The sequence below is a fragment of the Delphinus delphis genome, chromosome 11, assembly GCF_949987515.2.
Source record: "Delphinus delphis chromosome 11, mDelDel1.2, whole genome shotgun sequence".
Lineage (NCBI taxonomy): Eukaryota > Metazoa > Chordata > Mammalia > Artiodactyla > Delphinidae > Delphinus > Delphinus delphis.
The window spans coordinates 72324516-72338026 of record NC_082693.1 but is presented as its reverse complement, the minus strand read 5'-3'; positions in this window follow the sequence as shown (position 1 = coordinate 72338026).

Here is a 13511-nt window from a genome sequence, read left to right as displayed (position 1 = left end):
TAGAAGGGAGCCAAGGCTATGTTAATCTGGTGCCTATGATGTGCTTAAACCAGGATTTTTACAGGGCTGTGGAGCCAGAAGGAGCTCGCCATTTTCCTGGTGGTCACTGGAAATTAGAATACTTTATACCTTAGCCAGGGAACAGAAGCAGGATCCAAAGAGAGGACATTATAAATGCTTAGAGATGGAGGATATGGTATAGGCAACTGGTCCAGTGGTTCCTAAATCCTGCTGCCATCAAAAACACCTGACCGGGGCTTCCCTGGTGGCGCAGTGGTTGAGAGTCCGCCTGCCGATGCAGGGGACACGGGTTCGTGCCCCGGTCCGGGAAGATCCCACATGCCGCGGAGCGGCTGGGCCCGTGAGCCACGGCCGCTGAGCCTGCGCGTCCGGAGCCTGTGCTCCGCAACGGGAGAGGCCACAACAGTGAGAGGCCCGCGTACCGAAAAAAAAAAAAAAAAACACCTGACCGAATGTATAGCACAGGGAATTCTACTCAATGCTCTGTGGTGACCTAAATAGGAAGAAAATCCAAGGAAGAGGAGATATATGTACATGTATGGCTGATTCATTTTGCTTTACAGCAGAAACTAACACAACATTGTAAAGCAACTATACTCCAATGGAAAAAAAAATATATATATATATAAATTATATTAAAAAAACACCTGAAACAATTATTTTGGCTTTTTTTGTTCCTTTGTTTTTAATTTTTTTCTATTCTTTTTCAAATTCTTTTCCCATTTAGGTTATTACAGAATATTGAGCAGATTTCCCTGTGCTATACAGTTGGTCCTTGTTGGTTATCTATTTTAAATATAGCAGTGTATACATGCGGGCTTCAGTAGTTGTGGCATGCGGGCTCTAGAGTGCAGGCTCAGCAGTTGCGGTTCACGGGCTTAGTTGCTCTGCGGCATGTGGGATCTTCCCGGACCAGGGCTTGAACCCAAGTCCCCTGCATTGGCAGGTAGATTCTTAACCACTGTGCCACTAGGGAAGTCCCTATCTTTTTTTTTTTCTTTAGATTCCACATTATAAGTGACATTATATGACATTTGTCTCTGTCTGCCTGATTTACTTATCACGATAATCCCCAGGTCCATCCATGTTGCTGCAAATGGCATTGTTTCATTCTTTTTTGTGGCTGAGTAATATTCCATTGTATATATGGGAAAAAATAAAATAATTATTTGGAAAAAATAAAAAAATAAATTCAAACTCATTAAATTCTTGACCATGTTAAAAAAAATAAAATACTTTCTCCTGTGGTAAAAACAAACACACACAGAAAGACAGCTGGGAAGCTTCCTAAAAATCAAAGACTTGGGTCCCAGCCACATGCCTAGATTTTCCAATGGCTAGGAAGGAGCTGGGAATCTGCTCCATCAAGCCCCCTGGGTGATTATGAAGATAAAAGATGACAAACAATGACAGAGGTCAAATTGTGAGTGTTTATTTTACCATAAAGTAGGGCTTTTCAGAAAGAAAGAACTCCATGACAGTTTGAAGAAGTCAACTCAGAGGAGAAGGGTATAACAGAGATTTTAGCCTCAGAAATATATTCCTATTACAGGGTCAGAAGTAACAATGTGTAGGCCCAAACCACCAGATGAGAAGTTCAGAGACCTGCATTCTTCTCTCTCCTAGGTATATGAACTCAGGGAAGTCACATGGCTACTAGCTAACTCCTTAGATAAACTAAATAGAAACACCATGTCTAAACATGGGCATAACCAACATATTTAAATAAAGTTGTCTGAGTCTTAGTTTTTTCATCTATAAAATGGGAGCACTCATATGAATCCCTTAAAGACTAATTTTCTCATTGCAAAAGTAGAATTGAAAGTAGTTCTTTTTCCTCTTAATTAAAAAGGGAAAAATAAAAACAAGCAACTTTACCTTGCTCCTGTCTTCCAGAGATGCTATGGGGAAGAAACTGGAGGCTCTCTACTTAGAGAGAGAGTTTGTGTTACATTTTCTCAACATTCTGGCTCAACTCATTTTACATTAAAGTGGGAAAAGAGTGAATGTTATGTGTTGAATTGTGTTCCCCCAAAAGATATGTTGAAGTCCTAACTTCCAGTACCTGTGAATGTGACCTAATTTGAAAATGGGGCATTTGATTTAATGGTTAGGATGAGGTCAGTCAGGTGGGCCATAACCCAATATGACTGGTGTCCTTATAAGAAGAGAGAAATTTGGACACAGACATGCACAGAGAGGAGAATGTCCTATCAAGACATTGACATGGAAGGAGAAAACCATGTGATGACAGAATCAGAGATTGGAATGTTGCAGCTGCAAGCCTGGGAGCACCAAGGATTGACAGCCACGACCAGACACTAGGAAGAAGCAAGGACTGAATTCTACCCAGACTCTCAAGAGAGCATGGCCCTGATGACACCTTGATATCAGTCTTTTAGCTATTTCTGTTGTTTTGAGCCTCCCAGCACTTTGTATTGTCAGCCCTAGGAAACTAATGCAGCGAGTGAAGTGCCCTATATCCTCAACACAGCTATGTCTCTTCTCAACCTATCAGAGAAGAAAGAGAACTTCCATCCATCTTGGCAGACACAATAGCAGTGATACAGTTTGGGGGCATGTCCTGATGCTGAGAGAGATGCCCATCAACCATCAACCCTTCCCTGAGTATAGTCCCAGCACATGGAGTGGCATCACAATGAGGGTAACCAGGCAAGCCAAAGATGGGCTGGCAGTGACAGCATAGCTCTCCAATCTATTAAAAGCAAAACTAATGAAACACAGTGTTAAAACCTGTAGCACCCATTCATTTCAAATTTGGTATTAGTACCTAAAAGGTACTCAGCTTTGTATTTAAGGCCCATAAGCTTCACATACTTTATGGGACAGTTTGGTGACTAAAAGTTCATTACTAAATACAAAGCACTCAGCTTTGTATTTAAGGCCCATAAGCTTCACATACTTTATGGGACAGTTTGGTGACTAAAAGTTCATTACCAAGTAGCATTTGCTTGGGAAAACCAGGGCCTTATGAAGGAATTTGTGCCAGAACACCTTCCTGAAATATTGCCCTGCAGTGTTGTCGTGAAGATGAACTATTAAAATAGTGGGTTTGTAAACCAAAATCATTACCTCAACATAGGTGTTGCTGGTGGTTTCTTATCAACATAGTCTTGCATAATAAAAAGAAGGTTTTTTATTCCCATTAGTTCACTGGTGGAAATTAAATCATAGGGCCAAGAAAAGCAATATATATTGTCACTGTCAGATATGCAGATAGAGCATATGAAGAACTATCTCCATTAACTTGCTGTCGGCCCAGAGAACTAGGCCTTTCGTCTGACATCCATCCCCTACAGGTTAATTGGGGAGGCTGCTTGTTTAAAGAGCCTAGCAATTATTCTGAGGAACTGACTAGCCAAATCTATTCCAGTTGATTATGAGTGAAAATACAGAGCTTAAACTCTTCTCTGAAAACAAAAAAAGCATGTTTTGAAGGTGGGAGGAAGGAAATCTGAATTCTGCCCAACGCTTGATGCTGACATTTAATACTGTCAAGAATATTAAATTGTCTGATTCAAACTGCTTTTTTAAGCCATATATTACAAATAGGTGAGCTAGGCACTCAATACAATGCAGTTTCTGTACTAGCCAGGGAATTCAACGATTCTGAAACATTCTAGGCTCGTGGTCTATTTCACTGTCCCTGTAGAATCTCCTGATTAAGTGAGGAAGCCCAGGAATACAGGCATGAAAAGAAGATTTCATTTTTAGTTGTTGCCTTTGGCAAAAGTTCTCTGCCTAGATGGAGGGAATTTATTCTAAAAAATCGGAATTTTCTTTTCTGCCACATAAAGAAATAAAAATAGCAACGGCCTCGTAAATTATCATTCCTCAGTGTCGGGATGTCTAGTTCTGGAGCCGATTGTTAGGTGAGGGCTGTTACAAAGTCACTCTGAAGGCAAGAGTCCCCTGCCTATTTCCTAACACTAAAATGACAACTGGGAACAGATGAAGAGGCCTTTGGGCAAAAACATTTTTCCACGAACAGGTACAAGTTTCAGAGAAGGTCAGAGATGACATAGACTTTCTCATCATTATCATACACCTCCCTTCCACCAGCAAAATTCTCAGTGTCAAGAGTACTCACACGCCTCTTGTACCATTCCTAAAGGATCTCAGACTCTTATGAGCTCCACATGTGTAAATGCTGGGGCCGCTTTCTCCCTACTCCCCGAAGCCACCTTGCTGGTGAGTCTGCTGAAAGAGGCTCAGAATGGGTCAGGATTGGTGATTTGGTGTTGTCACAGCCACCCTATCTCCACATTTTGCTCTAATTGACCTAAATTCAGAGAAATTCAAGAGTTCGACACACTGGATCTTGGCATCCCCACTGTTGCCTTTATTCTGATCTTAATGGTTCCCTTGCATGCTGGGCTGAATTCTAATATGGCCCCCCAGGATTTCCTTCTCTGTTCCCCAGGACTGTGACTATGATGGGATATCATGTCCATGCTTATGCTGCTTTACATGGAAAAAAAAAAAGGGGGGGGGACTTCACAGTGCAATTAAGTTTAGGGAAGTTACCTTGAAATAGGGAGATTGTTCCAATGGTCCTATTCCAATCACGTGGGCCCTTTCAAAGCAGAGAGTTGTATCCAGTTGGTAGCAGAAGAAGCAAGAGAGATTCAAAGGGTGAGAGGGATTTAATATGAGGGAAGTTCTCCATTGCTGAGTGGAGGGGATCCCAGGCCAGGCACCTGTAAAAGACACAGGGATATAGTGGTGAGCCCAACAGGTAAGATCTCACAGTTTACATACTAGTGTGATCCTTCCTTACATGCTAGAGTCATTCCATAAGATATGTTGATTTATTGTAGTTTTGAAGTTATCTCAAGACTTTGAGTCATAATAACATTACCCCCAAAATGTGTGGAAATGTGATCAACATTATTCTTGCATCAAAGAACAGCAAGCACTGCCTTTTACAACTGATAGCTAAGATTTAATATTTCTTTTGCAAGAGAAAAGAACAAAAGTAGTAACTTTTATGTGGCAATGAAGTGCTTATATTATACCTCAGTGAGTTAATGAAAACAATCACTTCGTTTCAGAGATTTGGGTAATTAATCCACAAAGAGAAAGCAGGACTTTGGCCGAGGCTGGGAGTACTCTGGAAGTACATAAACAATTTGCTGTTTAGATCTCAGACTAGCTATGCCTCCTGATTAAACAGGAAAAAAAAAAATCCCTTAACCTTCCATTGGAAGCAAGCCCTGACTCTCCCTGGAGACCATTTTGTAACTCAAATGAACTCATTCAAGAGAACCACTGAATTTACCTCAATGGCAGTTTATCATAGAGGGTGTCAAGGCTGAATAGCATAATTGCATGAAATGCCTGTCTGTATTGGACCAATCCAAATCCATGAGTTTTGTAAGGGAGAGCCCTTCACTGAGGCCTTGGCCTGACATCATCAATATCACTGTTTACAGCTTGTGCTGCAAAGAGGTAAATAAAAAGTGAAGCTAAAAAGAAAACAGAGTCTTCATTGAGTTTCCTCCTATTTACCAGTAATCCCACTGGGTGTTTTTTGGGATTGGCAAAACTGAGCTCTACATATTTATATTGGTAACATTTTCCAGTAGGTTCTACCAAAAGGTATCTGAGCACCTTGTGTTGTGAAATTCAGGGAAATGGAAAACATTAAAACAAATAAGCCTTGTCTCCCAGTACAGCCTCTGGAAAAGAAATTCTACCTTTCCAAGGGCATCAGCCTAAATGAGGCCTCAGTTCTTAAATTCTTTAATCAGTTGCCATAGAAACCAGGAGACTGTGGTAAGTGCCTCCAGTTAGCAAGGTAATACAGTGATAGCTTTAATCACCTGTTGCTGTCCAAATACACACTTGAGTGAAGGTGGAATTGGTATTATTCATTGTGACTGATGTCCTGCATTTTCAGATCTTTGGCACTTAAATAAAATAAAAAGCCTTATCTCCTACAAGAGAAGGAAAAAGGAAGGAATGCTGGGTACACTGGGATTAGGAGTTATTGTTTATTAGCCACTGGTGATTTATCTCAGCTGTAAAGCACTCAGAAGAAGTGGAATATAATCCTGTTCAACAAATTATGTATTGAATTCCTACTATGTGCAAGGCATTCGCGAAAACCAGTAACAGATTATATTTACTCTTATTTCTGGAGAGCACCAGGAAGCTTCCAAAATAAAATGATACACACCATGATCTAAATATGAAAATGGTGAGAGAAAAATGTTCTTTCATTTATTTAATTTTACCAGAGGAAGACAGGTATTGAGTGTATAGGTAAACAAAGGAATCATCACATTGTAAAATTAAATCTTTGAGACCTCCAAAACATTTTATCATGCACTCAAAGTTACACATATAACTAAAAGTAAAGGTCATAGTTGTGGGTTCTGAAATCAGTCCCTAATTCCATCTGCAAGGAGATTTCACTCTTAACTAGCATGTCTAAATGAAGACTGTTAGTTTTCAAAATTCTCTCCTGTGTGTCCCTCTCTAGACTTATTCCAACCCTATTTGTGCCAAGATAATGATCCACTCTTCTATCAGGGCATTTACTTCTGAGCTATTAGAGTTGTTCACTTGATGTTTGGGGTTTTTTTTTCCTCTCTCTCTTTTCTCATGTTCTTGCTCAAAGTCGATTCTTTCTATACTATATTGCATCTTTTTTTTTCCCCTCTTTCCTCCCCCACTTTCCTTCTCCCTCTCTCCACCTCCCACCTAGATAGCCAGTGTTAAACATCTCCTTTCACCTTTCTCCATGTTCATATCTTGGACACATACAGGGGAGAGGTGAATCACTGTTTGTTTTACCAAAATGGTATTATATTATATGCAAGAATTACATCTTCCTTTTCTTGCTTAACAGTGCATAATATCCATTTGAATTAGGTGATATAGGTCTACCTTACTCTTATAGTAGATTTATAATACTCTATGTTTTGAATATACCACAGTTTATTTACTCATTCCTCTATTAATAGTTATTCACTTTGCTTTTCAGTATTGTGCCTCTCCAAACAGAGCTTCAATAAACATCCTTAGAGACTAGGAATTTTACTTCTATGGCACAGAATCACAGGAATGAAATTGCTGAGTCTAACGGTATGTGTATTTTTTACTTAAAAAGTATTGCCAGAGTGCTTTCCGAAAAGTGCATTCTACCAATCATACATGAGAATATCCTCTTCCCCAGATTCCCACCTATCGTAGGTGTAATCTTCCTTTAAAACTTTCCAAACTGATGTGTAAAATGTTGTTTCTTTTAAGTTTTTACTAGCATTTTCCTGACTGGTAAAAAAAAATTAAATTTTGTTTATTGCCCATCTGGACTTGTTCCTCTATGAACCATCCATTCAAATCCTTTGTCCATTTTCCTTGGGTGTGTTTTGTCTTATGGTTATCAATGTACAAACTCTTGTTTTATATTTCAGATAATAGCACTTTAACTGTCATCTGTGTTGCAAATATTTTTTCAACTACTGATTTTTACATATCACCACATACATTTTCTTGTTCTATTTTTTACATGTTGTGATTTAATTTATCTAAAATTTATATGATAAAAAATGAGGGTCAAATTTTATTTTCTCTCAGGTGGAGAGTCAGTTTTACCAACACCATTTATGAACTAAACTATTTCTTTTCCCATTGAATTAAAATACAATGTCTTTTTTTCCTGCCCCGATCAGTTTGTAATTTCTATGCTAGTAACTGCTCATTTAGATTATGGTAGCTTTATGGAATGCTTTATCATCTCTTATGCTTAATCCCCCCTTACTATTCTTGTTTTCTTAATTTTATTAGCTATTCTAAATACTTACTATTTAATATGAATTTTAAATCATCTTGTCAAATTCTCCCCCAAAAATACCCTTATTGGCTTTGTACTGAATTTACATATTAATTTTGGGAGCATGGGTGTTTTTACCATTTTAACTCTTCTCATCCAAAAATATGGCATATTGATCCATTTGTTCAGAGAATTTTATCTCTTTACATAACAATTTATGGTTTTTTCTACCATATGGGTCCTATATTTTTTTTGATGAATTCATTCCTAAGTATTTCATAGATTGTCACTATGGTAAAGGTAATATTTTTAAAATTTTCATTGCTAGGTAAGTGAAATTCTGAAACTATTGCTTTTTTCATATCTGTCTTATCTCATCAATTCTGAAACACACATTTCAACATCTCTGAAAATGAGATGTACCCTATAATAATATCTTAATTATAATTGGCAACTTTTTTCCTTCTTGGGAGTATATAAAGTAATGGGATATCTTAAAATCCATGGCATTTTAGATTTTTTGAAATATGATATACCAATCAATTTACCACATTTTCTTCTTCTATTTGATATTACTGGAATTTCTTAAATTTTCTAACTACATAATATCTCCAAGAAGATATAATTTTATCTCTTTTTTTACAAATTTATACCAATTATTTCATTTTTTGTTGAGGGTAAATATTGGTGTGTTGTTTTTATGTTTTGGAGTGGTTAGCATGAACAATTTTACTTCCTTGCTGTTGGCTTTTTAGAGGTTTTAATTATAGGTAAGTAATTTCTTTTCCTATTTCACATAGAGTTTTTATTGGGTATGTCTGACAAATATTAACAACTGCCTTCTAATAAAGTTTACCTTTATTAGTAAAAATCACATGATTTTTCTCCTTCAGCATATAAAATTACACTACTAATTTTCATGATTTTGAACCATTCTTGCATTTTTGGGATTAATTCTACTCAGTAATAGTGTATTATCGTTTGTATTTTTTTTGTTACAATGCTATGTTCAGTCTGATTATATTTTCATTCGAGTTTTTTTGCTATTGTATTTACAAGATGGTTGGATTGCATTGTTTTATCTGTACTGTCTTTAGCAGGTGTTAAGATTAAGCTGGTTTTGTGAACTGTGGGAAGATTTACATCTTTTCCTATGATCTAGAATAGTTTAAATACTTGGATGGATGATTTCTATGGATTTGATTAAAATACTTAACCACAAAGGCATCTAGTCCTATTAACTTCTTTAATGGCTTCTTTTTATTCATCTTTCCATTATTTTCTAAAGCATTTAGTATACTAAAGTTTGTATACTTTCAGATCAATTTTAGTGATTTATATTTGTTATAACATCTATTTCCTCTGAGTTATCAAATGTGTTACCACACATTTTCTTAGGTCTTTTAGTCTCTTCCACAGCTGTAGTTATGACTCCTTTCTCCTTTCTAATCTTTCATATCTTGCTCCTTCTCTGTTTTTGTGTTGTTTTTTTTTTTTTTTTTGCCGTACGCGGGCCTCTCACTGTTGTGGCCTCTCCCGCTGCAGAGCACAGGCTCCGGACGCGCAGGCTCAGTGGCCATGGCTCACGGGCCCAGCCGCTCCGCGGTATGTGGGATCTTCCCGGACCGGGGCACGAACCTGTGTCCCCTGCATCGTCAGGCGGACTCTCAACCACTGCGCCACCAGGGAAGCCCCTCTGTTTTTCCTTAATCAGGCTTACGAGAGATTTATCTGTTTTATTAATCTGTTTAAATAGCCACATTCCATGTTTATTTATTTAACCTTTCTAGCTTTTTTGTTTATTTTCTATTTCATAAATTTTAGATTTTATATTTATTAATATATTCTGATTTATTTTGTGTAAATTTTAATTTCTTAGGATAACTACAAGGTAACTTCATTTTTAATCATTGGTTAATAATGATGCCACTTAAAGCTATAAATTTCATCTGAGTATAGCTTCTTCTATGTTCCATAAATTTTGAGTTCTGTGTCCCATTTTTACTGCCTTGAGGATAGTTTGTAATTTCTGTTCTTATTTTTTTTTTTGATCCAAGAGTTATTAAGAAATGTTTCTTAATGTCCAAATTTATTGTATAGCTATCAGGGAACATGAATTGTAAAGTCTGCACCTTGGGTTTTTTTTTTTTTTTTTTTTTAGGTGAAAGTTTTTGTTTTTCTTTTTTTTTTTAACATCTTTATAGGGGTATAATTGCTTTACAATGGTGTGTTAGTTTCTGCTTTATAACAAAGTGAATCAGTTATACATATACATATGTTCCAATATCTCTTCCCTCTTGCATCTCCCTCCCCTCCCACCCTCCCTATCCCACACCTCCAGGCAGTCACAAAGCACCAAGCCGATATCCCTGTGCCATGCGGCTGCTTCCCACTAGCTATCTACCTTACGTTTGTTGGTGTATATATGTCTATGCCTCTCTCTCGCCCTGTCACAGCTCACCCTTCCCCCTCCCCATATCCTCAAGTCTGTTCTCCCGTAGGTCTGTGTCTTTATTCCTGTCTTACCCCTAGGTTCTTCATGACATTTTTTTTTCTTAAATTCCATATATTTGTGTTAGCATACGGTATTTGTCTTTCTCTTTCTGACTTCACTCTGTATGACAGACTCTAGGTCTATCCACCTCATTACAAATAGCTCAATTTCATTTCTTTTTATGGCTGAGTAATATTCCATTGTATATATGTGCCACATCTTCTTTATCCATTCATCCGATGATGGGCACTTAGGTTGTTTCCATCTCCGGGCTATTGTAAATAGAGCTGCAATGAACATTTTGGTACATGACTCTTTTTGAATTTTGGTTTTCTCAGGGTATATGCCCAGTAGTGGGATTGCTGGGTCATATGGTAGTTCTATTTGTAGTTTTTTAAGGAACCTCCATACTCTTCTCCATAGTGGCTGGACCAATTCACATTCCCACCAGCAGTGCAAGAGGGTTCCCTTTTCTCCACACCCTCTCCAGCATTTATTGTTTCTAGATTTTTTGATGATGGCCATTCTGACTGGTGTGAGATGATATCTCATTGTAGTTTTGATTTGCATTTCTCTAATGATTAGTGATGTTGAGCATGCTTTCATGTGTCTGTTGGCAGTCTGTATATCTTCCTTGGAGAAATGTCTATTTAGGTCTTCTGCCCATTTTTGGATTGGGTTGTTTGTTTTTTTGTTATTGAGCTGCATGAGCTGCTTGTAAATTTTGGAAATTAATCCTTTGTCAGTTGCTTCATTTGCAAATATTTTCTCCGATTCTGAGGGTTGTCTTTTGGTCTTGTTTATGGTTTCCTTTGCTGTGCAAAAGCTTTGAAGTTTCATTAGGTCCCATTTGTTTATTTTTGTTTTTATTTCCATTTCTCTAGGAGGTGGGTCAAAAAGGATCTTGCTGTGATTTATGTCATAGAGTGTTCTGCCTATGTTTTCCTCTAAGAGTTTGATAGTTTCTGGCCTTACATTTAGGTCTTTAATCCATTTTGAGCTTATTTTTGTGTATGGTGTTAGGGAGTGATCTAATCTCATACTTTTACATGTAGCTGTCCAGTTTTCCCAGCACCACTTATTGAAGAGGCTGTCCTTTCTCCACTGTACATTCCTGCCTCCTTTATCAAAGATAAGGTGACCATATGTGCGTGGGTTTATCTCTGGGCTTTCTATCCTGTTCCATTGATCTATCTTTCTGTTTTTGTGCCAGTACCATACTGTCTTGATTACTGTAGCTTTGTAGTATAGCTGAAGTGAGGGAGCCTGATTCCTCCAGCTCCGTTTTTCGTTCTCAAGACTGCTTTGGCTATTTGGGGTCTTTTGTGTTTCCATACAAATTGTGAAATTTTTTGTTCTAGTTCTGTGAAAAATGCCAGTGGTAGTTTGATAGGAATTGCAGTGAATCTGTAGATTGCTTTGGGTAGTAGAGTCATTTTCACAATGTTGATTCTTCCAATCCAAGAACATGGTATATCTCTCCATCTATTTGTATCCTCTTTAATTTCTTTCATCAGTGTCTTATAATTTTCTGCATACAGGTCTTTTGTCTCCTTAGGTAGGTTTATTCCTAGATATTTTATTCTTTTTGTTGCAATGGTAAATGGGAGTGTTTTCTTGATTTCACTTTCAGATTTTTCATCATTAGTGTATAGGAATGCCAGATGCACCTTGGGTTTTAAGCTTTCTTTTTGGCCAGCCACATGATCAATTTCTGTAAATATTCCAGGGACATTTAAAACAAATTATACCATATTTAAAGGATGTAAGATTCTGTCTTGAACTATTAATAGATCTTGTTACTTATATTACTCATTTCTTCTACATTATTGCTTTTGTTTACTTGATTTAATTTTGAATATGTATGTTAAAACCTCCCACACTTTTACTTGATAGTTTTTGCTTTATTTAGTAGCTATGCTGTTCGGTGCCTTCAAGTAAAAAAAACAAAAATTCAACTGAATAAAAATATATTCTCTGGTTTTGGAGATTTCAAAAGAGATTCTGGTCACTGTTTGACCAATATCCAGGGCTTATATTCACCCACAGAAAACATTCTACTAAGCATTGCAAGCACGTTCAGCTGTATACTCCCTTCTATCAGAGCAATATAAGAAGTTTGACAAGAATGTCCTTATCTGTCAGATTATTTTACAGTTACCTATGCTCTGGTGAATCAGTGTGTTTAATGGTTAAGACTGTGGGCTCTTAAGTCAGACTGCCTGGTTTCTAAAGTCTGGTCCTGTCACATAAATTACTTAACTTTGTTAAGCTCCATTTTCATGCCTGATAAATGGGAGATAATGCAGTGTACCTCATAGCATTCTTGTAACAATCCAGTGAAGGAATCCATAGGAAACTTGGAGTCAGGCATGTAGTATACACTCAATAAATGTATACACGCAATAAAAATTACCTGTTGTATTATACTAAATTCTTAAAGCTCTCCTAAGACCATGTGTGTAAATATTCTTTGAAAAGACCATGAAATTATATACAAATGTAAATCAGCAATGGTATTATTAAAACAAACAAGAGCAATGCAAGTGCTTGCAAAATATAATTGTTATGTTAATATAATATAATAATGTTATATATAATTATAGAGAATAAAATTATATGAAATTATATACAATAAAACAATGCCAAAAATTAAGTGCAAGTCCTTCGAGGACAAGGCTGTGCTCCATCCCACAGCAATAGATCCATAGTTCAAAGAAAAGAGCTGGGAACACTCTAGAATAAAGCAAAATATTTTTTTTAATTTTCTGTGATTAAGTACTGTTCTCAATGAAGTCTTGCTGAACTAAACAGAATCAAGATTCTAATTTATTATCTCATATCTCTCTCTGCTACAAAAGGATGCCTCTAAAATGTCTATAAAAACACTTTTAAAAATATCACTGGAGTAGTATAAGTCAAGATTTATCATCCACAAGCTAAAACACACACACACACACACACACACACACACACACACACACACACACACACACACACACACACACCAGTAAATCAAAAACCATGAAACCTGACACACTTCGGAAGACATTTAAAACCCTCTGCCTCCATTTCCTAATATAAAGAAGAGGTTTTTTTTTTTTTTAAAATATGAGAATGTCTCCATTTCCTTGGCACTTTGAATCCCTATGAGTCAATAACTTTTGCAGCATTATGCAAATTGGTCTAAAAAGA